We start from the raw sequence: 26911 nt of genomic DNA on the forward strand, positions 1-26911 counted from the left end.
TATTTTGGAACAGGTTAATCTGCTGCAGTTGAATTAATGAATGCTTCTGAGTTAGCTATTATCATTTTTTTCCTACATATTCTTAAAGGTATGTTTTAACTCAAAGACCCATAGTGACCAAGAGGTCACTATAGGGCTGAGATACACTTTAATTATCACTGTGCCTCAAGTTCCATACATATACAAATAAACCTAATATTTAATTCAAAGTCATTTGTGAAGGTTTGGGACACTTGACATTTTTGGATAATGATGATGAACATGGAGTCCAGATTCAAAGTAATTGGCTTCAAATTCCTATTCAAACACTAGTATATGACATTAGATGTATTATTTAATATATCTAAACATTAGTTTCCTCACTTGAAAATTGAGATGATAATAGTATGTTCTAACTATACTGTTGTGAGATGATCAAAATAAATGAAATCATGTTCATAAAGAACTTGGGATAGTACTTGGTACGAAGCAAGCGATCAGTGGATGTTAGCTTTTATTAGCAGTATTTAAGTATAGTTATTTGCACCCAAAAAGTGCTTAGAGATATCAGTTATCATCTTCTACAAACTATAGGAGACCACAATTTCTGAGATAATTTTATTTCACATATAGTAAACTATATACTATTTCAAATGAGTGAAGTCTTTCTCTTCACAGACTATTATTGCAGAGTCTAATTAACCTCTTGATCCTTATTTGGTTATCTAATAGCTGTTTATTCCAATCTGGGGTTTTTATATGTAAGGGGTTCAGTGATACACTACTAAAGACAACATTGATTTTTTTGTGTAAAGGAATTCAATAGCAAAAATGCATTTTAATATAACAAATTAAACCTTATATCTTTAATCAATGAATTTTCATACATAAAAATGACCATAAATTATATAAATAACTGCAGTGCTTAGCCAGTATTCAAAATGTAGGTTTCAGAAATCTTGTTTGAAAGCTTAAAATATAGGGCAGTTATGATATGGTATTTGGAGAAGATACAGGGTGTGATATAAAGTTTCGATTGCAAGCCTAATGTTATAAACTGGTCACATTTTGAACTGCGATTTCTGGTGACTTCATTATTTTTTCAAGAGTTTGCCAAAGTCAATAAAGAACAATTAGCTCAACATCTATGAACTTAAAAAGGACTTAGGCATTCTGCTGTATTAAAAAGACTAAATGCAGTACTTATCTTAGCGTGTTTCTTGTTTCTACTCTGGGAAGATTTTAAAAAAAGATAACTTTAGAAATTACAGACCTGTCATCATCACTATTTAGTTGAAAACTTACTGAAACATATCATCAAACAATCAATTTTCAAGCACCTAGAAAATCATGGGTTACTGGGTAAAATCTCCTTGGCATTGTGAAAAATAAATCCTGTCAAATCAACTTAATTTCCTTCCATGACAGAGTGAGAAAAACAGTAGACACAGAGAACTTGATAGACAAAATACATCCTGACCAAAGTCAGGCAAATTCCACATAACACAGAGAGAAAATACAGTTTGGGTGACATTTTGTCTTTATTAAGTACTCCTATTGAATAACTATGCTGAACACATCTGGAAGTGATACTCAGCTGGAATATTGGACATGTAAGGTGACTGGTTGGATATAAAGATGAGAGCATTCAAGACCAAGTTGTGGCAGGGCTGATTCTCATTATTTTAAACAAAATATTATCGGTAATTATGAGAAACCAAGTAAGAATCAGCATCATTTTGCTACTTCTGTTTTAAAAAAAGCAAGATCCCCAACAGAAAAGGATGTGTAGAACCATAATACCCACATAATGTTGCAATGGGACTACTGTTGGCACATTTGGGGTTTGGAGGCCCAGGAGAGTGAAGATTAATGGCATGAAACCAGGCATGCCTTTCAGTCAATGCTTCTGACCAGTGAGGGATCCGTTTTCACTTTTGAGCCCAAATGTTTTTCCCACAAGAAAAATTTAATGTATCCCTCTCAATCTCCAAAGACTCATTTAACAAAATGACTCGTTTAACAAAATGAAAACAGCATGGACAAATAAGAGAGTGACATTTTTAAGAAACATTGCTATAGTTCCTAAGCAGAAAACCAGAAATCTGTGTGTGCATTAAAATAATAAACCACTTAGTAAAAATAATAATTGATTTTAAAGTGAATTTTGAGGAATCCCTTTAGCAGATATTCAAAGTATTTGGAAATAATGACAAATAACCTGATTTCAGTACATTATCATCCCATCCTAGAAGCTTGTAACAGTGGGAGACAGATGAAGATAGCAAGATTTGAAAGAAAAGGTAGTAGACACTATATCAGCAATAAAGTATTTCTTTAGACAAGAGCTTGAAAATAATTTTCATCTCATGTGCCAACTCTAATTTTTAGTTGCCACCTGAATAGGCTTGAGAAGTTGCACTAGGCCCACTCTGAAGAATAAAGAAGTGCACCAACTATTCAATTTGATGGGGGTGAGATATTTTGCCCATTCCCATGAAGACACAGACAGCAAGTTTATACAGGAGCCTAACTATAGTATTTATATTTGACTACATAATAAATCCATAGCAAGTAGTCATTCTTGAATATTTGTTTATTCATTCTCAGCTAGGCTTTGGTATCTTTATTAGGACTTGAATTAAAGACTTTCTCTAGGTGTTGTTATACATATCTGATCTGGGTAAACCTACCTGGTTGCTGAAGCTCAGATTCTAATGCACTGAATGTCAACCAGGACCTTTTAGGGAATTGTGTCTTAACAACACTTATTTCTGTTGGGCTGTGCTAAATCATCTAGTCTCAACAATTATTAGATGCTTAGACTTCTCCTACAATACATGTGTGAATGGGCCCTCCAGACTGGGTTGGCACATTATTGTAAGAGACTCACTTTTATTTATTAATTCATCCACTTGACACACATGAGATCCAAGATCAGCTGGAAAAAAGTCACTAGTTATTGAATTAAATCCCATGTAGTCTTTTATTCCCCAGGACCTTATATTTTGGTGTGAGATTCCAGTGAATTAATTTCTGACTATAATTCATTGTTGAAAGTGCTTGGCAGAGCAGTTGTGGAAGTCCAGAGCAAGGGTTTTGAATAAGCTCTCATTTGAAAAATTACATTTCTTGCATTAAACCCAAAATATCTCTGTAATTTTCCCATTGAGCCTGTTCTAAGCCTTGGGGCCATACAAAACAAGTCTAATCCTTCTTCCACATGAAAAAACAATCTTTAAATATTTGAATAAAATTCTAATGGGTCTCTTAAATTTTCTTTTTCTATTCAAGCAAACCATCCACAAATGTACCTTAATATAAATGCTTTTAATTCTTCCAGTCATCATAGTTCTAACCTGTCCACCATCAACAACCAGAATTAGTCATGCATTCTCTCAGCACTTTAAAGATAAATTGCTTATTTCTATTCCTGTAATAGACTGAGAAATGTTAAAAGACAGTTAATATTTTGATTCATTTGTGATCTCCTGCATATTTTACATGGGGCCAAAATCAATTGACTTTAACTGAACATAAGGGAAAAGTTTTTTTAAAAAAAATTTGGAAAATAAACATTTGATACCAGATTGTTTGGGAGTATACAGCAATTGCAATGGCAAGTACAGATTCTTAGGAAAATAAAATATATTGAAGTCCTATTGAAGTCTTTATTGCTAATGCCGTGTTTTTACTAGAATTGCTTTCTAACTAACTGTGAAGTAGATTGCAATATCCCAGAGTGATATTCTGAATATTTAACAACTAGTATCAGATGGACATAATCCTAGTATTAAAGCAGCATCCCGGAAGCATTGACTATATCTTGGGAAGGTTTGGGAGTCACAAGGAGGACCAGAGGCCATTTACAAAGAATTTCAAAATTATTTTTGATATTTTAAAAATCAGTAAGGCAATCATGGTGACTAGTGGCTGAGTAACAGCCTTTGAAACAGAATTTTAGCATTAGTGATTTTAATAGAAGCCCTGAATCAAAATCTCACATTGTCCAGGTCATAAAAGGAAAACGATCTGTTCAAGTTCACAGGGTTAGTGACAGAGATAGTATTCAAAGTGGCTAAGAATGCCTTAATATTTTCTGCAGCTTGACTATACTTTACAGACTTCTTACTATTGACCCCGACTCCCTTAGAATATCTACTTTAGAAAACTTTCAGTTGTATTTGACTCCCTGAATCTTCTGCCAGCTTCTTGCCAGTTTTACAACCCAGGAAAGTTTTCTCAAGGACCTACCCTGATGCAGTAATTACACACTGCAGGCTTGTGTCAAAACATCACATGTATCCCATAAATAACATACAACTATTATGTAGTCATATTAAAATATTTTTTTTAAAAATCGAGAAAGATAGCATTCCTGTCTCCCAGTCTCTATGGGAAGGTAAGAGCCCAACTTCAGTAAGTGTCAATTAGTAAACACAGATGGCCTAGTCACACTGACCACCTCCCCACTAATGTCCTCCAGTACTTTTCCACCAGTTCACCCCACTATAAAACTCTACCAACTTTTGTTTCAGCAGAGATGCTTTCAATCTCTCTTCCCTAAAGTGATAGTCTTAAATAAATCCTTTCTTACCTGTTCAACTAGTCAAGTGCAATTTTTCTCTGACAGAACTCCCTACATCTTCAAACTCTTGAGCTTTTTTTTTTTTTTTTTTTTTTTTTTTTTTTTACAGAGTCTCATTCTGTCACTCAGGCTAGAGTTCAGTGGCGCGACCTCAGCTCACTAAAACCTCTGCCTTCCGGGTTCAAGCAATTGTTATGCCTCAGCCTCCCCTGAAGCTGGGTTTACAGGTGCCCGCCACCAGGCCCAGCTAATTTTGTATTTTTAGTAGAGATTGGGCTTCACCATGTTGGCTAGGCTGGTCTCGAACTCCTGATCTCAAGTGATCCACCCACCTCGGTCCCCCAAAGTGCTGGGATTACAGGCGTGAGCAACCACACCCGGCTGAAAATCTTGAACTTTTTCTATGATACCATATTTCTTCCTGTTGGTAACTGGAGCTACTCCATAAAGGACAGGGGAAAGAAAGATAGTCGTCACTTTCTTTGCCCATTAAAATACAAATCATATGCCCCCAAAACCCATTTATAAATTGTAAAGTTTTGATTTCAAACTTCAGTGCACCTAAGAATTTCTCAGGATGTTTTTGAAAATGTAGATTTCCAAGTTCCATTATCAGAGATTCTGATTCAGTAACTGTTATGGACCAAATTGTGTGCCCTAGAATCCATAGGTTGAAGCCCTACCCCTCTATATGACTGTACTTGGAAAGAGTGCCTTTAAGGAGATAACTGAGAATAAATGAGGTCATCAAAATTGGGCCCTAATTCAACAGGACTAGTAGTGTCTTTGTAAGAACGGGAAGAGACACCGGAAGTGCATGCACACAGAGGAAAGGCCATGTGAGGACACAGCAAGAAGGCAGCCACTGAAAGCCAGGAAGAGAGACCTTATTAAAAACTGATCCAAGCTGTCACTTTGATCTCAGACTTAAGCCTTCAGAATTGTGAGGAATAAATTTCTGTTATTTAAGACACCCAGTTTACGGTATTTTCTTATGGCAGCTGGGCAGGCTAAGAGAGATTCTCACAACAATTTTTTCAAGGAAACATATTATCTTCCCATTTTTCAGATGAGAACATTGAGTTTCAGAGAAAATTACTGACTTCCAATTAGAACACAAATTAACACATGACAGACAAGAAAAGAACACAATTCTATTGGTCCTGAGTGCAAAGCCATGAAGACAGTTTGGTGAGGAACTCTTAAATTATACTGTATTAATTTTAGACAGATCTGTGAATGTGAAAGGTCAAAAACATATATTTTAGATGGCTTGTTTGTAAGGTCATGTTTTTATTTGAATCTTTTAATGAATAACATAAATTAAAATTTTTTCTTAAAAATAGCTTTGCCTAAATACAATAAATCTATTTAGTATATTTTCTAGGTATTCCAACATCCTTAGAGTTTTGAGCAATTCCTAGTTTTTTAAACTTTATTGATATTTCCTTGTTGTCTTTTAAACCAGACATCAAAGAGAAAAATATTTTTAAAAATCTCTTTTCATTCCCGTGTGTATTGAAAAAGTCGTTACAAGGCTTAAAAAATACATACAGTTGAATCCAACTGATGCTGTAGGTTGAGCAAAGCAAGGATTCTACTTTCTTCTAATTTTAGAAGTTAAAAGATTTTTGGAAACTCTCAGGCTATACTTAACCACTCTTTATTTTTGTAGGTTCATTAGAAGTTTTAATTTTTTTTTTCTAACCAATATACTTAATTAGAAAGTCATTATCTGATAAATATCCTATTGTGTTGTACCAAGTTTTGGGGTTTGGGCATTTAAAGTCAAATTATAAATGGCTCCATACCTTAGTAAGGGGAAGAATATTGAGAGTATACATGACACTTTGATGTTTGTTTATTAAAAATTCTAGAGAGTAGTCAAGTACGTGTCTAAGATTCTGACAGGAACATTTTTTGGAGCTGAGATATCTTCAGTTTCACTTCAGAATGTAAGCACAGTATTTATAAAATATAAAACAACAGTATTTATAAAAAGAATGTAACCACAGTATTTATAAAATGTAACCACAGTATTTTATAAATTTATAAATAAATGCATTAACATATAGTCCTGATGTAAATTTTATAAATTTTATAAAATATGTGGCTACATTCTGAAGTGATGTAGAAGATAGTTAACAAAACTCACAATTAGTGCACCTAATAGAGTTGGCATATGTGTAAACACAGGCCTCAAGAAAAAAATGAAAGTTGTACATGAAGAGGAAAAAATTCCCTCCCCAAGTTGCAACCAAGGAGGGTGTTCTCGGCATCTTAGGCATATCTAAAATGGAGTGACATCTTATTTTACTAATAATCTTCCCTCTTTTTATGTCTCATTCTCTTAGAAAAAAGATAAGATTATTGAAAGAGCAATGTAGCTGATTGTCCATAATTATTTGCTTGCATTTTCTCTTTACCCTTCCATAACTTGAATTCCAGCCTTGCTATGTCACTGAATTGACTCTCACAAATTCAGGCTAACCAGCTTTGTGGCTTTGTGTGTTCTCAACTTTGCAATTACATCTATTATTTCTTCAAACATTCTTAGTATATAAATGGCTGTTGCTTATTTTTGCTTACTCTTGCACATATTGCCTTCTTACGTATTCAGTATTCTGTGTTTGTATGTCATTTTGTAGTATTTTATAAACAATTTGTAATTCTTGTCTTATCGAAGCTCATAGTCCTTACATTTTTGTGCTGCTCTTAGAACCACATGAGCTGTTTTGTGATGCAGCCTAATTGCTTTTATTTTAAAAATAATTTTGAAGAATGATTTGTAAATTTTCAGGCATTTGAATCACTCACACTAATTTCTAAGTAATGCAAAGTGTCTATGCTTAACATAAATGCATTAACATATAGTCCTGAAGTAAAGAGCAGAACGTTCTCTACTGATTCACCTGTGAATTCTTTGCACTGGAAGGGTTAACATCTAGTTGGCATAGTTTCATGAATAGATCAGTATTCCCCAACAGTTTTTGATAATTTTTTATTAATATTCATACTGTATATTCTCACTTTGAAAAACCTGCTGTTGGTTGTGGAGGAAGGTACAACGATTTGCCAAAAATATTTTGTAGAATAACTACTAGGCATTCTTCCAGTCTATGTATGTATTGGATGAATCCCATCAATAAATACATTCTTAATGTGAGAAAATATAATTTTAAAAATATGGTAAGAGGGATTAAGCTCCTGCTACCCACAAATCTCTCAAATTCATCCAAAATGCTCTCTCACCTTCTCTATGTACCTCATATTTACTTATAAAATTCCTACACTTTGTAATTGTTCTAGCATATAGAGCAAACTTCAGTAGGAATTTATATGACTCAATCCTATTTTCTGGGGAACATATTTTCTGCCTAGAGGCTCTCCTTGTCTGTGGTAAGTTTATTATAAACTTTGAACTTTCCAAGGTTCTGGCTTCAGAGGACGTAGGGTTGTGCCTCTTCAAGGTAGAATTGTAGAGCTGAGGGGCAGTATGCTTACCTGAAACTGATCTTAAACTAAACATATCAATGAAAAAATGACAAAAGAAAACAGATAATCTAAATTATAATGTGTTCTATTTTCCAAAAAAATAACATTTTTGAAGATTTTTCCTCCTTTGTTAATAGGCATTTAAGTTACTCCATTCCAACTTACTTTATGTCATAACTTGCCAATTCATTAAGCTTCCCTAAATTTATGGCCATCTGTTGTTCTATTTTTGCTCAAGCAGAAGAATACAAAAAAATGCATTCAACTTCATGGTGATTCATTTTGCACCTTACTGGACTGGCAGTTTCACAATTAAAATAAAACTTGTATTTTAGTAAATGGAATGATAGTCAATGCAGCGTCACTCTGTCTTCTGTTGACTCCAGATCTGAACTCAACTTTACTACAGTTGCCTGACTTGACCAATTATGGAGTCTTGATGGAGGAAGTTGGAAATGCCACTTTTTTTATCCCATTAAGTAGAAAGCAAAAGAGAAAAATGGAAAACAAATAAAGAAAAAGAAAAGGGGACAATAGAAAGAAGAAATGAAGAAACTGGATTTTTTCCTGTAGTCTGCCTGAATTCTAAAATTAAGATCAACAGGTGACTTGTTCCAAACAAAATGCAAAGATACTGGGAGAAGCAACACAACATTAACAGTAATTTCTGACTAAAAGTTTGCATACAGGGATCTAAGCAAAATGCATAAGCTTTGGGCTCCCAAGGCATAAATGATAAGACTAAGATTACCAAAGACCAACACTTCAGCTCACAATTTTGACTGAGTCAGGCTAAAATTTATTAGCAACACAGTAAATAATAGTCTATTAAAGACCCTGCCTGAAGAAGGAAATACTTCATACCAGCAGATGTGGAGTTCTTAAAACTAGGAAGTCTGAAAGCATTTGTGACCTAAAGGGAGGGAATCGTAAAAATAAAACATATACAATTTCTTACCATAAGAAATCTGATGTAATCTAGGCTGTCAGACTAAAGTAGAAATCATACAGCAGAAAATCTCTCTACTATAAGATATATTCCCCAAGCTGTTCTTCATTTTTAGTTATTCCTCTCACCTTCTGCATCAACTTTTAAACCTCTGTTTGTGCCTTTGGTGTCTAAGACAGCTTATCTGTTGTCTGGGCTTCAATCATGCAGACAGATCCATGTGTAGCCTAATTTATTAGGCTTACTTCAGATATCTGTTTCTACTGGACCTTTACATGTGGAATGTCAAATGAATTCATGGTTCATCTGGTCTTCCCAACAACTGTAGCTTAAAAAAATTTTTTTAATCTTTATTCTCAGTTATTTAATTCAAGAGTAGAAGTTGTCATCACGATAATTCCAACTGTGGAGAATTCCTTTCAGCAATTACTTTCCCCTTTTATGTTACTTCTACTAGTATCTAAATCCTTATCGAGCCAAACATAGATTCATCCTGCTGCTTATCAAGACTTCAATGTTCATTTTCTTTCTCTTTCTGCTACCAGGAAAATATGTCCTAGAACACTCTTTGGCCAGTTAACTTTCCATGCAAAAACTACTAATTCTTGCCATGACTCACAGCATAAAACCCAGGCATTTTAAACTATGAACAGTCTAGAGTACTGGTACTCAAACCCCTTCCACCCCACATAACCAATCAAATCTTGTTCTAAGTCTTCAGGGAGTGAATCCTCTATACCAGGAAGGTGGGTGTTTTAGCATTGCTGCTGGAACAAACATAGTGGCTTAAAACAAAAGAAATTTATTATTTTACAGTTTGGAGGCCAGATGTACAAAGGAGTCTTAGGGAGCCAAGAGCAAGGGGTTAGGAGGGCCATTCCCTTTCTAGAGGCTGTTGGGAAGAATCTGTTTCCTCACCTTTCCCAGCTTCTAAAACAGCATTCCTTGTATTCCTTGGCTCAGGACACCTTCCTTCAAGGCCAGAAGTACAACATTTTCAAATTGCTCTCTGCTCCATCCTCTCTCTGCCTTGTCCTCTCTGGTAAAGTCTCCTTCTGTCTCCCTCTTATAAGACATTTGTGCTTGCCTGTAGGGCTTCTGAGATAATCCAGGAATATCTCCCCATCTCAAGATTCTTAACTGTATCAGCAAAGTCCCATGTAATGTAACATTCACAGATTCTGGGAATTAGAACACGGATATCTCTAGGGACTATTATTCAGCTGAACACAGCAGGTAATAGTTTCTATACTGTTCTCAAACAAACTTTTATGTGTGTTGTACAGGTTCCCCTTGTGCCACCCTTATCCAAACCTTAAAAAACCTTTCTTCTTACCAATTACTAATACTATTCATTTTGGGGTAAAAATCATACAATGTTTTATTTACAAATACTAAATAGCACCTAGACTCTTCAAATCAATGTATTAGGAGCTATGTGGCATTAGAGATGTGGCCTACTCTTCCCAAGCAAAAGTTTACTGAAGAAAATAAACATGTATTGTTTTGGTACTTATTCAAATACCAAAGAGGGAAGACATTATTTATAGTGTTTATTTATTATGTTATAGTCAAAATCTCCACTTTACCTTCATTATTTTTTCCTTCAACCGTCTCTACTCAGGCTGTTTTTCCCAACATTCCACCAAAACTGCTCTTACCAAGGACCACAGTGACATCTATGTTATATTACCATTTTGTGTTTTTATTTCACTTGATTGTTTTACAACAGGATTCAAGAATGTTCTGTTTCTATCTATATTATTTCTGTATTAGAGTTTTCCAGAAATACAGAAGCAATAGGATATCTACATATCTGTCTATCCAGCCATTCATCTAGAAAAGGGGAAAAGAGAGAGGAAGGAGGTCCAGAAGTCTTGAACTGAGCGGACGAGGCTCACTCAAATTATGGAGAATCATCTGCTTCACTCAAAGTCTACTGATTTAAATGTTAAACATACATAAAACATACCCTTACAGCAACTTCTAGACTGGTGTTTGACCAAAACCTGGGTCCAAGGACCTAGTCAAATCAACATAACAGTAACCTCATAGTCTCATTCTCTTCCTTTCTTAAGCATCATACTTGCCTAATTTTCCTATTTTTTCAGTTCCTATTCAGATGCTTTCCTAAATCTTCCTGTATAGCTATTTCTGCTTTAAGTTCTTGCAGGCTGTAGCTCAGGTATAGACCTGGTATTATTTATTTTTTTTATCAGTACTCTTATGCTGTGAAAGCAAAAAGACACACTGAAGATTTAAAATAAAACTCTGTTGTTACTAGAAGCAATATCTGGACAGCCCAGGGACTTCTGCTTTTGGGCAGGATATACTAACTCACAGAAGGCCAATTTCTGTAACAATGAGACCAGATATTTGATTTTTAAAAAATCACAAATATATGTAAAAAGTATAAAGACTGGATAGGCAACCATTCCAGGGAGAGGAGAGCCTTCCCCAGGTGAGCTGACAATCACAAGTTGTTTCTTGGTTGTTGTTTTTTGTCTGTCAATTCTGGCTGAGGATGTAGATTAACCCATGCTCCTATAACAGAGCAAAAGGCAGCCAGCAAAATTTTAACAGTAATGTGTGGCTGGGGTTAAAAACTGGAAAGTTGAGGGGCCTCACACATGGCCACTCTTCTCCATGGGAATTTGCTGGGTTCTGGGAGTAGGTGAGAAGTTTGAGATTTAGGTCAATAGTGTCTAAATCTCAGAGTGAAATCTAGTTTCCTGGTACTTAGGAAGCAAAGATCTCCCATAGGAAATGGAGTTCTTAAGCTCACAGTCGGCTTTCCTCTTTGGACATTTACTGGATTTTGAAATTGCATGGAACTAGAGTTTAGAGATCTGGGACAGAAACTCTTGAAGGCAGTACTTGATCTCTCAGTCTTTCAGAGTTGAGGAGGCAGTTGAGAGAGATTTAAAATGCCCTATCACAACTCCATTCTAGTTTATATTTGGATTAGGATGGTTAGCCCATTATCTTAATATGACAAACAGAGGAGAGGCAGTTACATACTGTAAGTTATAAAACAAATAAACAAGAAATGGAGATTCCACATGATATCATTTACAGAGTTAAGGAGATGGTTGTATTCCTTGGCTGTGCCCCTTTCTCCATACCCAAAACCAGCAGTAGCAACCTCAAATTAATCTCTCTCTCTCATTGTTACTTCGTTTTAATTGTCGTATCTCTTTCTCTGACTCTGACCTTCCTGAGTCTGTTTTATTACAGTCCTGTGTTTACACTGGGTGCACTTGGATATTCCAAGATAATCTCCTCAATTCAATATCCTTAACCACCTGTTTCTTGTGTCACGTAAGTTAACACAGTGACAGGTTTGGGGACTAAAATATTAACACCTTTGGCTGGCCATCATTATGTTTACCACAACTATAAACAGCTGATTTAAAAAAAATCAATTTGGCAACCTTCATCTTTAACTCATATTTTTGTTATTTGCATTTAGTGCAATTATTGGGTCTTGCATCAATTACTTTACATTTCATCTATTATTGTTTTGCTTTTCCTATTTTTTTCTCCCCTATTGCTTTTTATGTTTTGTTGTTGTTGTTGTTGTTTTTTCTTATTTCATTTGTCATCTATCATACCAGGGCTTATACATTTTTAAACTTAAATTTCATTTAATTTATTCCTGGGATTTTACTATGCATATTGAACTTTCCACCACTAAAATTATTTCTAGACACTTTATTTTAGAAAAATGTATCTGTTAAGCTTGGTGGCTTTGTGTGTTCTCAACTTTGCAATTACATCTATTATTTCTTCAAACATTCTTAGTATATAAATGGCTGTTGCTTATTTTTGCTTACTCTTGCACATATTGCCTTCTTACGTATTCAGTATTCTGTGTTTGTATGTCATTTCATTTTAATTGTAGTAGTTCTCTGGCCCTAATGTTTGGGAAACTTTCCTCCAGAAAAAGTACATGCTTCTCCTGCTGAAGCATGGTTGGGCCAATTCAGGGATCCATGGTTTTTTTTTTTTTTTAGAATGAAAGGTAAGATAAAATACAATAAATGACTCGATAAAGTCAACATAAGTAAATAAGACTCCACAGAAACTTGTTTTATTCAAATATATTTACATTTTCTTTATGAACTCATTGATGTTAATATCTTCAATATGTTTTAAACAGTTGCAGTTTTATTATGTTGGGTAATGTCCATATTTTCAAAATATTGGCCAACAGTAGTCTCTTTAATAGGATACCTATGTCCCCTTGACATAATGCTATCAATTGTTTAAAGCATACTTTCTTTTGGCCACTTTACAATTTCCTACCCAGACCTACCTTGCATCTTCATTTACCCAATCACGACATTTCCATTGCTCACAGCACCTTGAGTTCTTCTGAGAATGGTTCATATTAGAAATCATAATGTAAGAGCTGAGGTTACATATTAGGTTTATGTTTGTTGGGGTCACTGAGTTCCTAGGTCATTTCAGTGTACAAAATTTCAAAATAAACACCTAGTTTTTTTAAAAAAAGTATGCTTCCTATTAATATTTCCACTTCTAACACTATGGTGTTTCTACTTAATTTTCTTTGATGAGGTAATTATTCTACTGTTCACTTACAGTGAAAATATTTCTAACAAAATGAATACATATTGTTTGTATCATAATCCAAAAATAATAAAATGATGTTAATATTAAAAATAAAACTACTAAAATTTAATTAATAAAAATAAAACCACAGAATTTAGTTAAGTGTTTCCTGTATAGATATTTCTGCTTCTAGTATGCATTCTAATAGGTATATATACTGAATTTACTCTGGTTTTGGAGTCACTTATAACTCATTCTGTGTGGCTACGGAAGTCTTTATTGGATGTATGATTTGTTGCAGTTTATTTCAAATTCAAGGTGTTATCATTCCAACAGATGACAGTTCTATAATCTTAGAAAGTGTCATTTTTAGGTGTTGATATTTAGATTCTGATGGAGAGTGGTAGAAATCACCTCTATTGGTTTACTTTATGAGATATGGCAAGAAAAAAAGTCAGCAATGTAATCTCCAAAGCCCTGTATAAGTGTTTTATTTAGCCACAATCTGGTCTATCCGCCATGGTTAAATGCTTGGTTATATGCATAAGATTCATATGTATGAATTCAGGCTGGGCAAAACAATTGTCTTCTATATTCAGTTTCAAACAACATTAAAATCTACACGTTTTCACATATGCAATTTAATTTTTACTTTGCAAAATCTGTTTTGATATTTATATTTCTCACTTTGATAAACTTAAAGCTCATTTTCTTTTTATAAGACATAATATGCCCTTACAGCCTTCATGTATCTTGCTGTGCACTATTATGCCAAGGCTTGCAAATTTATACATTTAATTCCCAGATAGTATTATCATTTAGTATCTTTCAATTCTTTGTTTTATTCCATGGTGATTTTGAGGAAGATATCTAGTACCTTGAAATGCTATATTATTGGTAAGTCACTCTACATACAAAAATGATTTTTGAAAATTTGCCTGAGATCCTATTTTGCATTTCATGATTCGGCAAATACATAACTAGAACCCTTTTGAATTATAGACAGTCTAATGAAAAATTTCAATGTATCTATTACTAAAATGTTATACAAATTTAATCTTCTAAAAATAAATTTTCTCTTTTGTGTTTTATCATATTTATATAAATGTTTAGCTATTGATTTTGGTACACAAATGAAAAATTAGTCAGAAAAAAATGCATGACACAAATTAATAATTCTGTGTGTAGTAACTGCATTTATCATTATGCAAAAAAATCATAAAATTATTTTTTAAATTAAACATTACATTTCTGTTTCATTATATATTTTACCTCTTTTTAAGACTTTACCCAAAGTTGCCTTTTTAAATCTCTAAAACAAACTTGACATATTTTGAAAAAAATAGAAAAACATTAAAATTATCAAATACTTTTTTAAATACCTCTAGCCTTAGGCAATTATTTATTTCCTGCTTATGTTCTATCATGAAGACAAAGTTGAATTTCTTTATAAGCTTGATACTATTTAGTATAATTATTATTGGCTTTAAAATAGATAATTTGTGGAATTTTTAGTTGCATATATAGATAAGTTCATGGAGTCATTCTGTCCTTCTAGTTAGAAATACACTCTAGTTCAACCATTGTGGAAGTCAGCGTGGCGATTCCTCAGGGATCTAGAACTAGAAATACCATTTGACCCAGCCATCCCATTACTGGGTATATACCCAAAGGACTATAAATCATGCTGCTATAAAGACACATGCACACGTATGTTTGTTGCGGCACTATTCACAATAGCAAAGACTTGGAACCAACCCAAATGTCCAACAACGATAGACTGGATTAAGAAAATGTGGCACATATACACCATGGAATACTATGCAGCCATAAAAAATGATGAGTTCATGTCCTTTATAGGGACATGGATGAAATTGGAAAACATCATTCTCAGTAAACCATCGCAAGGACAAAAAACCAAACTCCGCATGTTCTCACTCATAGGTGGGAACGGAACAATGAGAACTCATGGACACAGGAAGGGGAACATCACACTCCGGGGACTTTTGTGGGTTGGGGGTAGCAGGGAGGGACAGCATTAGGAGATATACCTAATGCTAAATGACGAGTTAATGGGTGCAGCAAACCAACACGGCACATGGATACATATGTAACAAACCTGCACATTGTGCACATGTACCCTAAAACCTAAAGTATAATAATAATAAAAAAAAGAAATATACACTCTGGCAAATTATTTAACTACAAGTTTTTTACCTTTTACAATAAAATCATTGTGTTTACAATCAAGTATTTATTGTTTTTGTTCGTTTGCAGGTCTCCTTCCAAATAATAATTCTTGATACCCTAAGATATCTTAACACATTTGAAGATTCAATAAATGTGTATAATGTGTTTTATGAACTATAGCACTCAAACTTCTTTTTAAGGAAACAAATCCTTTTCCTTTAAAACAAAGATGATCCCACATATAAAAGCAGAGTTGCTTACACATACACAAATTGAAATCTTAGTGTCAACACAATATCTCTTGCTAGACTAGGGTTCCTAATTTAAAGTACATATCCTCTGCTTCCTTGTCTTATGCAGTCTAGGCTTACTCTGAGTAGAGAATTACTCCATTTTGATCAATTTTCAATTACTTGAATGTCTTGCCTTTAACAGCTAAATGCTCTCCTGGGTGTTCTGAGACAGATTATCACAAAGCTCAAGGCCTCTCATGATGATGCCTCAAAGCCTCAGCCTTATTTTAAGGCTGTCTGAGGGGTTCCTGGCAATCCCAGAGGCAAAAATTCCAGAAGAGTGTGGAGACATGATGCATATGTGGACTTAGGTAACTCCAGGAGCAGAGAAAGAGGAAGAACTCAGCCACCTGTAAGATTATTGTCTCCTGATGAGGAGAGGCCAATGCATGGTTTCAGAAGCTCCTGCTCTGATATGATAATGATGAATGAACAATCAGGAAAGCTTTCACACATTAGACTGCTACTTCTCCAGTTTTATTTCATCATGCCTTATGTGGTTTTGTAATTTGTTCGGAGTATATGGGTGGTAAAGTTCATTTTCCCACACACCCCATTACTCCAGTTGGTTAGAGTGGGTTTCTTCCAGATTTCAGCATCTCTTAGATATTTCAGGATATCATGGTCCCTGAAACGTCAAGAGGAAACTATAATTTTGAATCATCTCCGTTATATCAATACAAAACTTTGCAGATTTGGAACCATACTATCTACTATTTTATTAGTGGGAATATAATGCTGCTTCTGTTCCTGGAATAAGGAAGTACCTATGGTAGGTAGATCTGGATTTGAAACAAAAACAGGGCACCTGACACTTTCAGGGCATCTTATAGAAAAGATTAAAAAGTGCAGAAGTGTGATGTAGAAGCTAAACAGTGATTGAGTAGTGATTCCTGACTAAAACAACAAAGTTTTTTTAACTGAAACAGTTTAGGGTTATAACCTACAACATCAGTCCTAGACAATGGTGGAGAGCAAAAAAAAGAAGAATCGAAAGAAAAATTTTAAGGATTTCCCCACAACTGTCCTCATCTTGTTGACTCATTCCACCAGTTTTGTGTTCTACGTGCAGGCAATACTACATTGTAGAAAATAAAACCATAGATTCAGAATTTAAAATGAGACTTTGTCATTATTTTTAAAAATCTTATGCAGAAAGAAAAAAGTTGACTGTGTTAATTATCTATTGTTGCCTAGCAATTATTACCACAAACTTAGAAGCTTAAAATAACACACATTTATTATCTCACAGTTTCGGGGATACAGTTTAGCAAAATTCTCTGTGTTCAGGTCTCACAAACCTGCAGTCAGTCAGGGCTAATGGTGCTAAGCATTATGCTAGATACCAGAGATGAAAAAGCCAAACATAAATCAATTACTTCATGGATTATATAATATGGCAGAAAAGTATCACTTATGGAAAGGTGATTTCAATATAATGTCATTTAGGGCATAGAGAAACAGGGATTTGGTGACTGATGGGATGTGTAGGAAAATTTAGGGAACCAGTCAAGAAGGATACCTGGTGTGTTACTCTAACTGTGTTGCTATAAAGGAATACCTAAGGCTGGGTAATTTATAAAGAAAAGAGGTTTATTTGGTTCACAGTTCTGCAGGCTGTACAAACATGGCACCAGCATCTTCTCAGCTTCTGGTAAGGCCTCAGGAAGCTGACAGTCATGGCAAAGGAGGAGTCAGCATATCACATGGCAAGAGAAGGAACAAAGGAAAGGGGAGATGGTGCCAGGCTCTTTTAAACAACCAGCACTTGCGTGAAGTGATAGAGTGAGAACTCACTAATTACTGAAGGTTAGCACCAAGCCATTCATGAGGGATCCACTCCCATGACCCAAACACGTCCCACCAGGCCCTACCTCCAGCAGTGGGTATCACATTTCAACATGAAATTTGGAGGGGACAGACATTCAAACTTTATCACCAGGGTTTTGACTTAAGCAATTTTTTGGCTTGTATGCCATTCATTGATGCTGAATACACAGAAGTAAGAACAACAATGTGCTATAAATATACTGTCTTAGGATAAGGTAATTACATTTTATTAATATCCATGTAGTCTGTTTTATATTATACATTTACATGTAAATAAATACGGACCAGAAGGCCGGGCGCGGTGGCTCACGCTTGTAATCCCAGCACTTTGGGAGGCCGAGGCGGGCGGATCACGAGGTCAGGAGATCAAGACCATGGTGAAACCCCGTCTCTACTAAAAATACAAAAAAATTAGCCGGCTGTGGTGGCGGGCGCCTGTAGTCCCAGCTACTCGGAGAGGCTGAGGCAGGAGAATGGCGTGAACCCGGGAGGCGGAGCTTGCAGTGAGCCAAGATTGCGCCACTGCACTCCAGCCTGGGTGACAGAGCGAGACTCCGTCTCAAAAAAAAAAAAATAAATAAATAAATAAATACGGACCAGCATCATAAATATCTCTACTACAGAAATATCTTGTCTCCTGTTGTTTATCCTTCATTAGCAATGTCATTCCCCTGACATGGCTGATTGAGCCAAGAGAAGCTATCCAACCCCAGAGGAACTAATCCATAAACTAATCTGAATTAATCAGATTCCCTTTTGAGAATTTGAACTAAGATATGCAGAAACTTAATAAGTTGCTAGCTGAGGTAATAGCAGATTATTAGAGTAAAAATCCATGAACCCCAGCAGCTGAACTCCCTAGAGCTCTGTTGTTTTCCAGGCTTACTGACATTTAGTTGTTCTGTTTTCCTTTAAAATATACATTTTTAAAATAATAAATCCTTTTATATTTGGCTGAGTAGATTTCTATTGCCTGCAAACAATTTTTCCTGCCTAAACTATGTTGAAGACTATTAATGTCTTTTGAAAATCAAAGAACAAGTCTTAGATTCCACCCCAGTATCATGGGATGAGTTGTATCTACTAGAATTTAAAAGCAGAAAAGTGATGTAGATTAAGAAGCTATACTTGCTATATCTGACTTCTTTTTTATGAGTCTTTTGTTTATCACTTCATGTATATCCTAGTATTTTCATTAACAACACACACACGTACACACACACACGCACGCGCACGTGCGTACACACACACAGCCCCCTCTCTTGGTTTTCCCGTCATATTACAAAATCCTAAAGGACTAGAGTAGAAGTTCTTTTGTAGTCCCAGTGCACCTAGCGTAGGCACTTAATTAATACTTGTTTGCTTTTTAACATTTTTATTTTTCGTATCATATTCCTAGACAGAAATGTGTACTATTAAACCAAGAAGAAAACCAAATCTTATCTTAGAACATAAAGCAAGTACCATTATTATAATCAGATATCACTCAAGAAGGTATGTGATTGAATTATGACCATAGTATTTCAAATTATTATTGGGGTCATTGAAGAGGTCAAGAATATCTGTTTTTTAGTCTGCGGTTTCCTCAGGGGTTATACAAAAATTAAGGTGATGTTTCTCTACCAAGTATGATGTTTCTGTCACTTGAACTGTACAGAAACTTAGTTTTAGGGAATGCCCTAGAAAAGCCAGTAAATTACTGTGTACATCATGTCTTTATAACTTAGTATCGAATTAAGATAATAAAACCTAGAAATTCGTGATTTAGAAAATCATACAAGTATTGATCCAAAATTCATTTTTTCTACAAAGCGTATTTATTATTTTATTTAGAAAATATTTATCAATACAGTCTAGCTACCAGGCACTGTGCTAGGAATGGGTCTACTGTGAGAAATAAAATGCAAAACCTGACTTCAAAGAGTTCACAATCCACTGTAAATTTATGCATACATTTATAATAAATTTAAAATAAAAAAATACAAAATCTATTGTGCAGAATTTAGAAATATTTTTAATTACTTATGCCAATTCATGTATTTCATTTCTTCTGGAAATTTTATAATGAAGTATGGTGTCCCAGAACAAGAAAGTCCCCACTCCCCCCTAAAATAAATGTGTTTCCTTATTTTCTGTACTTATGCTAACAATTAAGAAGCCATTTGACTTAAACATAATATTTGAAAATGCGAGTATTCTGTAGAAGGTTTAAATCCATGGATAACTAATTTCATGATTTAGCATTTTGTTACTTTCTCAGTAGTGAAACTCACTTCACCAAGGGAGAAGTGCAGAAGAGGATGCATGAAAAGTCCTTTAGGAGTATGTGAGACTGGATAATACAGTTTTCAATGTGCTACCTTATCAAGTAATTTTGTCCAGCTAAAGAGCAAGAAAGAGAGCTTGGCCTATTAAACAACTGACTCATTAGATGAACAAAAGAGAGTTACCCTAGAAAATCATCTTTGGCAGGCAAGTATTACCGGAAACAAAAGTAACCAGTAAATGTTGCTAAGTTCTAACAGAGCATCTAGTATCAAAATTTCTCTAAACATCATATTTTTTCCCAGTTTTGCAATCTTTGAGGTCACAGTCATCACTCTGTTTAAGTTAGTTTTCAGTTTATATTCAAATATTAAAATGTAGGTACTAAATCTATTACAATCACTGTCCTCCCCATTATTCATGATATCAAGTGCTTTGAGAAGATTTTAAAATCTCTGAATATTAGGTCAGCTCTCTGGCAGTTTACTTCTGGGACAGATGAACGTGTAGCCTCTTTTTTCCATCTGAACCATCTTCCAAAACAGCAGTTCCCACCTTTTTGACACCAGGGACCAGTTTTGTGGAAGACAATTTTTCCACGAGTCGGGTGGGGGTGGGAGGATGGTTTTGGTATGAAACTGCTCCACCTCAGGTGATCAGGTGTTAGTTACAGTCTCATAAGGAGCATACAACCTAGATCCCTCACATGTGCAGTTCACAATAGGGCTCACACTCCTATTAGAATCTAATGCCCAGCTGATCTGACAGGAGGCGGAGCTCAGGCGGTAATGTGAGTGATGGGCAGTGGCTGTAAATAACGATGAAGCTTTGCTGGGTTTCCTGCGGCTCTCCTGCTGTGTGGCCAGTTCCTAACAAGCCATGGACTGGTACCAGTCTGCGGACCAGGGTTTGGGGACTCCTGTTCCAAAGGATATATTGACACTATGATTTATGCTTTTAGCCCTGCCTAAGTCCTTCAATCTTACCTGTTTCTTTCATGCAAAATATTCCTTTCATATAAAACACGTTTTCCTTAATTAGTTGAATCATCTAAATTACACCTGTTAATCTGATCCATAAATTACACCTGTTAATCTGATGCGCTTCACCTAGCTTTATAAAGGAATAGCATCTCATTTACTTTCTTCAGTTTCACATAAAAAAGAGTTCCCGATTTTAAATAGATCTGGTTATTCATAAACAATGAATCTGTGCCCAGAAATTTTCTTTTTACAATGCCAGATATGAAAGAGATTTTCCCGCCTGCTTTTTCATTCAATAAAACGATTTTTATAAGACAACTGAAACATATTGTTCAGAACATATCCTAAAGTTAAAAATGACAAATTTGAAAACCTTAGCTAAATGTCACCCATTCAAAGTGTTTTACATATTTTTTAGTTTAGTTACCTATTTTTTAGTGCATTACGCTGGCCAAAAGGGTAAATTATTTCTAAAGAAACAAAGATAATTGTGAATCTGTATTCAAAAAGTATTAATATTCTAAGAAGTTTCTTAGCTCTTAGTGAAACCCAGAACATGAAAACAACGATATATGAAATAGCTTATTTTATTAGCATGTTTTTTCCTTTTTTACTGAATACCAGGAATTGGCATAATTTCACACCAGAAGAACTAACATCATAAAATCATCCTGTAGGCATAAACATATTGTGTTCCCAGGATCATTGCTCTTTTTTCTAATCTTGCTCACATGAGCTACCATGCTTGGGTTTGCCTTTTCTCCTTCACGAGAAACAGAAAATTTGTGTTTTTCTATGTCTCCAAATAATTTTCAGTTTATAATAATTTATGGAAGTGCTGTATCATTCTTTTCCAAATTCTGAATTCATAAAGCATCATACTCCAATTAATTACCAAAGCCACATACAGTATATAAATATACTTTCTGACTGCCAGTTTAGTTTGTAGTTTGGTTGCTTAAAAATGCCTGCCATTTAGTCTTAGGCTTAAAACCAAGATAGAAAAAAACAAAGACTATAATTTTCAGTCTGTCTTATACTCCTACTGGCTTGTCAGTTCTCATTTTATAGTGGACACTTCTACTTTAATTAGTTGAATCATCTAAACTACAGTGGCTATCCTAACAACCCTTATGAATGATTAACTTTCAATTACTTATTTTGCTTATTTAATATACTATGTACACTGATTCCTGCTGTTTGTCTCTTTACCTTAATCCAATGTCAGTCTTTATTTTCCTTTAACGTTCACATCATTTTCTTGTATCAGGTCACAATGATAAATGTGTGCAATTCATCCCAAGTACAGAGGCCGTGTTGGTGTAATTGTTCAAACGCTATACTGGGGATCATAAATGAATTTGGTAATTAATTAAATCACTCTTGCTCCTTGGTTATTCCCTAAGGTATAGCATAGGAAAGGTAGGTAAGACCAAATTACAAAACTTGTGAGCTTTAGGACAAATTGTATCCGTAGAATTGAATGTGTGCTGTACATATTTTTTCTTGATGCTTATTTTCATTCCTTAAAATAGCAAACTTTTTCTTCAAGTCATCTTAGAACCCAACCTGCTCTATTCTCTTATTTCAAGTTCAGTTCACATATTAATAGCCTTCCTGGCCCCTGTAGGTATCTGTTTGCAACTCTCTGAGCTAGAAGAAGTCTAAGGTTCCATAGAGCCACAGGAAGGTAATAAACTTAAGGATTTCTATTTTACAGTATATTCAATTCCATCACTGATTTGTTATTAAACATTAAACTATGAAACTGAGACATTAGGACATTAAATGTGGACAAACAATATAAGTCCCATTAGCCTACAAGGGAAGCAAAGAATGATCTCATTTAATTTGTGGAAAGTTGAGTAGCAGAAACTCTGCAAATGAAATTAAGTGCTATGCCTCATTGAATGAGCTTAGAGCTCTCCAAGGGGAGATCTGAGTTCCAGTATACAGCAAATAACAGACAGTGCTTTTAATTTAGCTGTAATTTTGAAATGGTTAGCTGGCAAAAGATGTTGGGAAGAAGGATTTAAATGATCTCACTCTGCAGGAAGCCAACGAGTGCCCATGTCAATGAAGCTCTCAAGGATCAAACTAAAATAAAAATTGCTACATTTTTATTTTTATTTTCCATTAAGTGAGTAATTTCCAATTTCTGTCCCCCGCATATCTCTTCCAAAGAAACTAGATTTATGTTTTGTGCGATTCTTAATCAGACCTTTCCTCTCAACGTGTTCAATGATCACTTTTAAAAACTATTTTCATTATTAGTTGACATTTTCTGCTCTAACATCACTTTGACACATTTCTGTGTTAAATTTCCGTGAATCAGAAAATTGGGGACAGACTGAATTGTAATCCACTTTCACTCAGCTTGCTTTCAAAATCTGTCTGAAAATGTTTGCCAGTAAAGCGAAGGCTGTGATGCAGGGATTGCAAATGGGGCAAAGCAAAGGCGGCTGATGGCTCTCCAGGTGAAATCAACGCTAACCCACATCCTTGCTTCAGCATAATCTCCCTCTGCCTGCAGCAACCATGATAGAGCTTGCATTTAACAATTCTATTTTATATAGGCCTTTTCTAGAAAAGTCATTTTCAATTTTTTTCAAATATTTTCTAAATCTCATAATTAAAGACATGACAACTGTTTAAACCCTACAGCCAGAGAAATTTTCTCTCATTTCTGTAAAAGTTGTGAGTGTACTTACAGACCTATAACTGACCCTGGAGAAAATATTTTCCCCCATTTTTTCTATACATTGAAAATCCTAAAGGGATGTCATTATTAAAATAACAACAACAAAACTTTGGGGGCTCTCTTAAATCCACAGAGAGAGAATTGTTGGAAAAGGGATAAATGTATACCTTTCATGGATTTTTTTTTTTTTGAGATGGAGTCTCTCTCTGTCGCCCAGGCTGGAGTGCAGTGGCGCGATCTCGGCTCACTGCAACCTCCACCTCCTGGGTTCAAGTGATTTTCCTGCCTTAGCCTCCAGAGTGCCTGGGATTACAGGCACGTGTCACCACGCCCGGCTAATCTGTATTTTTAGTAGAGACGGGGTTTCACCACGTTAGCCAGGATGGTCTCGATCTCCTGACCTCATAATCCACCTGTCTTGGCCTCCCAAAATGCTGGGATTATAGGTGTGAGCCACCACACCTGGCCTTCTTTACATTAAGAGAGAGCCTTGCTGCCTTTGGATATACTCACGGCTGCTTTGGAATCATGCATCACCTCCCCACATTAGGATGCCAATGCTCCATATTTGTACATAGGTGACACTTGACCAGTGTCTCAGGGAGTGTGTTTGTCTCAGAATCAACCAGGTCTTCATGTTCAATAGTTTAGCCCAGTTTCACTTCATTGCTATTTAATAATTCATTTACAATGGTCAAAGTTGTATAAGATTCAATAATTTTGGAATCTCCTTCTACAATAAGTGAAGCAGAAGTCACCCCAAAATGTGCATGCACACACACATGCATACACACAAATGTCACACTCCTATTCAGCCTGAGAAAATATAAACTACAATTACCTAGAAATAAAACATTTATAAAGTTTAGATTGATTACAATAACATCCAATATTTTTACATCTAAATGATACTAGGAGTAGACAACAGCTATGTTTTTAACATGTAAATAGATACTCAATTGTTAGTATTGGCCAGTAAATTGCACACTTTCTTTCCTAGTCATCACAGTGTACACTTAAATAAATATTATTATCTGTGTTTTATAAACAAGAGAATTGAGGCCAGAGGTATTTAAGTAACTTAGCCAAAAATCATAAAGGTAGTAAGGGCCAAATTTGAAAATTATTATTTTAACATGATTTAATGAAGTAATGAATTGTAAAGTATAATTTATGGGGCTAAGTTTTGCCTAACCACATTACCCTCTCAGAGAGGTTAGCACCCCTTATTATCTACCCTATTCAAATTCTGTACTCTAATGGCTCATCACAATTGTAATTAAATAATTAATTTTTATTGTCTCCCTTTCTTTCTGGATTATAAATTTCATGAGAGTAGAATTGTTTACATCTTGCTGCTGCTGCATTCCAGCTTTTAGAATGGTGATCGGCATAGAGGAAGTACTGTATATATTTGTTAAAAGAAATAATTAAATGATTACACAGCAAGTCTCTAATAGGTTGGTGGATTTCCCAGGATGTATCACTAGCCAATTACATTATGCTAATTCACAACTGTGGAAATGCTGGATAAAATGATGTACTGTGACCAGTTTATGAGTACACCGTTTAGTTATCACTAACATTTCATATGTATTTCTTTGGAAATGATGACTGTTGTTATTTACTGCTTAGGGTTGGCAGAACACAGATGTATGTCTTTAATTAGCACATTGTCATAGAAAAGAGTATCTTTGTATCTTTGGAGCATGAATAACCAAATGCTATGTGACATTATGATAATATAATAATTATATTAAATATTTTACATTTATCTCTATGCTGTGCCTGAAACTGTGCTCAACATATCTCATTTAATTATCACAACAAATGCAGTATTATGACAGGCTGTATTGATTTCTCTGTTTTGTAGAGACATTAAGAATAGAGAGGATATAAACAGGATGTTTAAAGATAAGCTGTTCTTTAAACAAATTGTCCGTCGCTAGAGAAAGGCTCCTAGCTGGTATATTGTGCCATTATTAAATAAAATGAAATTTTACCATGTGTTAGATTCCACAAATTATTTCTCACTGCAATGTCTAAAGGAATGGAGTTCTTTACAAAAGAGAAAATTAATACAAATAAATAAAGTTTCAAGGATAAAAATTTTCCTCTTGCCTTACAGTAAGAGACTGGACATATCCTGATATATTCTGTATCTTTCCAAAAAGGTAATGTGAATTATTGCAATGAATAAGTTAGATATTTTATTTTGTTTGACCTCTAAAACTTACTGATATTCAATAAGGAATTAAACTGAGAAATGATGCTTCAGAAAAAAACAAAACAAACAAAAAACCTTCTCAGCCACTACCTCAACTTCCCTTATTTTTAACATCTTGAATTTGTGTAGTATATTTGTTACAATAGAAGAATCAATATTGATGCATTATGATTAACTAAGGAGTGAACATTGGAGTTCACTCTCCGTGCTGTACATTCTCTTGGCAAGTGTGTAATGACGTGTATCCACCATTATAGTATCATACAGAGCAAGTTTTATTGCCTTAAAATGTTTGGTGTTCCTGTTAGTCATCCTTTTTTAATGCTTTCTTAAAGGAAAAACTGACAGAGAAATATTCCAAATGGAAAGATGACACCCTTTCTGTGGGGGAGAAATAAGAGGTGAGCAGGAAGATGGCAGAGGTCAGAGAGGAGTGCGAGTTCCAGGAGCTGTCCCTTACAGGCAGTACATATAATTGCGAAGCAGAAAATGGCTCTTTCTGCCTTTTCAGAAGATATTGGAAAATTGAGGGTTAAATTACTGAGCATTATGTACGCTGCACTGACTCGGCAAAACTCATGCACAGAATTTGTTACTCCTCCTAGGAAATACACTCTCAGGCGAACTGGAACCCAGGGATCATTTTGAAATGAACAATTAGCATTTTAAAAGCCTAGTTTCACCAGAGTGCAGTGCTGGAATATAATGATATTTCACAAAGAAATAAATTATCTAAATGGTATTGTTCTAGAACGGAGAGCACCAGAGTCTGCATTTCACAACTGAAATTCTATCCTAGGACATTTTCATAGATCAGAATATGAGTAGATAGAATC

The 26911-nt window shown here is 34.9% G+C and overlaps 1 long non-coding RNA gene across 1 annotated transcript; it reads left to right on the forward strand.

The window, feature by feature from the left end:
• LOC129489400 (uncharacterized) lies at window positions 1-26708 on the forward strand. The gene is made up of 5 exons (XR_008659967.1): window positions 1-88; window positions 5637-5758; window positions 20160-20375; window positions 25981-26022; window positions 26411-26708. It is a non-coding gene; the product is annotated as an uncharacterized lncRNA (long non-coding RNA).
• Window positions 26709-26911: the final 203 nt, after the last annotated feature.

The sequence above is a fragment of the Symphalangus syndactylus genome, chromosome 9 (assembly GCF_028878055.3).
Source record: "Symphalangus syndactylus isolate Jambi chromosome 9, NHGRI_mSymSyn1-v2.1_pri, whole genome shotgun sequence".
Classification (NCBI taxonomy): Eukaryota; Metazoa; Chordata; class Mammalia; order Primates; family Hylobatidae; genus Symphalangus; species Symphalangus syndactylus.